Raw genomic sequence first — 2,846 nt, 5'->3', positions numbered from 1 at the left:
TACAGATATAAATTCTTCAATTTTCTATATTGATTTCTAGAACTTAAACAATTGTAAAATTCCTCTCATTATGCGTTGAAATAATTTTAGCTCGTTATGATTGAGCCAGAGAAGCAAATAACAAAATGCACAGTTATTTTGTAATTTTCTGAATTATAATAAAAACTCAACTTTCCTTTCTGAAGTTAAAGTTTATGCAAATGATTGGATGGCATTTTCTGTGAATATTCTGATTGCTAATGGTTGTCCTCAGGTTAGAATTATTCATTCAGGGATTCAAGGTTGGAATCATGCTGAATGAATGTTACTTGTACCTGGCTCCTGATGGTACAGCCATGAGACACACCTCCCCACCATCAAAATATGGGTGCAGTAGATAATTCTTTATTTCAAATATAAATAATGTCACATTATATTTATGTGCTCTTTTCAACGAAATTCAGAAGAACTTGCTGTAACAAAAATCCCAATTAAGGTCAATAATATAATAGAACTGAATAGCACAAGATATTTTTCAACTATAAGGCAATTGCTGTAAAGTTTTGGTATTGTTTTTCAGATGTGAAAAACACAATTAGGCCTTCTGATCATAAAACAAATAATAAACAGAAAAATTAACCTTAAAATATGAAAATCCTTAGTTAACAAGGCTTAAAAAGTTTAAAATTATCATCCTGCAATTGGGTATGAGGGAACATAGCAACCAGAAGTGGTATTCAGCTGGTTCTCTTCAGTTTGGCCAAACCAGTAGCGTTGGCTGCTGGCGACTCCGCCCGCCCATCCCAACATAATGCATGAGCACTGTGCATGCACAGAAGCGATGCACATGCACAGACAAGCCACGTGCGCTCACATTTGTGAATCAGTAGGGAAGGTAAGCGAATCCCACTGCTGATAGCAGCAAATGCAAATGTCACTATCATGCTGTTTGCAACATCATTAAGAATTAGGTGGATTATATCAAGGAAGCCAAGAAGCAACTGTCCAACACCACATTCTACCAACTTAACTTGTAAGGTCTTATAGCTTGTAAGGTCCTGTATATCAGAGAGAGAATGGAACAATTTAATGAGAGGATTTGCTAAATGCTTACAAGATCAGGCTTACATAGAAACATCTCAGAAACTCCAATCAGGTATCTTCTACCTACTTCTCAAAATGCACGAACCAAGAAATGCAGTGTGTCTCATTTTTTTAAACATCAAAACTATTATAACTGGAATAATGAGTTATGAGCACTCCCAGGATTTCCATCACTAAAATATGACACAGAATTCCCAACAAAACTATGCACCACTGGAATTTCCCTAACAACATCATTATAGCCCACCATTATATTATATTCCCCCTCCCATCAATATGGATTTCAACCCACCAAAAACGTAATCAGAAATGGCAAAATAATACACTCTTTCCAAAGACTCTTGCTTTGTGTTTGTATTGAAACATAACTTCTTCACTCTGTCAATAATGTGTATCTGCAGATTAGTGACACAACCATGACACATATGTGACTCACACAGTGGGGATGATCTATGAAAAAAAGAGTTCACAGAAACAAAATGCCATTTTATAGCTCAGAGCATAACCAACTGAAACACTTCATGTATAAGTTGTAGTCCTACCAGACAATGACACTGCACTTTCTCTGACACTAGGTAGTCAATGGTCATGCATTGTAAAACTGCGTGTATGTACAGTAATTATCCAAGAAATTGTTTGAAGAATTATAATATGGACAACTGAACTAACTTTCCCATTTCTGACTTGCAAATGGAAATTCTTCAAATGCTGATTTTCACTGTTAAGCAGTTTCATAGCAGTGAGCATGGTGTCATAGGTGAGAAAGGAAACCACATTATGCTGAAACAACAATAACAATAACTGCTATTGAAACCATGCCAGGACATAGCAGGATTCTACAGAGACATTAGTTCTTGAATAAAGATTAGTGGATTTGGCTTTTATTTCTGTTCAAAGAAAACCCAGTTCAGACAGTGATTATTTCTGATGGCATGCGAGAGATTCATCTAGCATTATTTAACAAATCTAGACAAGTGCTGTTGAGCAATGAGCCAGTGGATATATCTGAAATGACAGAGCGGGTTGGCAAAAAAGCTGGAAGCTTTCATGAGTATGTCTAGTTGCCTTTTTCTTCTCTTTCTCCTGACAATTTTCCCTTCTGCTAAATCTATTTTTCTCCTTTCCCTAACGTTTGGAGAAAATTCTCTTTCTTGCTCTCCCTCTTCTCTCTCCCTCTCTTTTTTTCTTTCATTCCTCTGGTGGTATTTTTGAACTTATTTATTATTGGAGGTGGCAAAAGATGATAATGCTACTGTTTTTCTTTTCTATAAAACAGTATTTGCCAGGCTTCTCAATCTAAAGAGCCCTTTGGGAGATGTTAGCCAATGTTGCCTAACATTAGGATTTAATTGAGGCAGGAGAAGCCAGAGACTACTATGAAGAGCACGAGGGAAATGTCTGCACAATGAAAGACAGACCATTCACATGCATCCTTGGCCACCTCAGAGCTAATAAATGCAAGGACATCACATTCTAACCAATAAAATCTCCTTTTCTTTGGAATGCATTTCTAAACAGATTCCTTCACCATATTGAATGAGAATTGTAGAAATAAAATGCAGAGATATTTTTTGGCAGGGCAGTGATTTTTTATTATTATTTTTAGGTTGAATCTGCCAGAACGTAAATTAAAATGATTTTGAGACATTAATGGTCTGGAGGAGAAGCCCAGAAGGATGATCTAGTATAGTTTGCTCCAGTGATGCAGTTGTAATATTTCTTCTCTTTATTGGATGTTATCATTTCAATCTTTTGAAATGTTG

This window comes from Thamnophis elegans, chromosome 10 (genome assembly GCF_009769535.1).
Source record: "Thamnophis elegans isolate rThaEle1 chromosome 10, rThaEle1.pri, whole genome shotgun sequence".
NCBI classification, from domain to species: domain Eukaryota; kingdom Metazoa; phylum Chordata; class Lepidosauria; order Squamata; family Colubridae; genus Thamnophis; species Thamnophis elegans.
Note: the sequence above shows the minus strand (reverse complement) of the source record.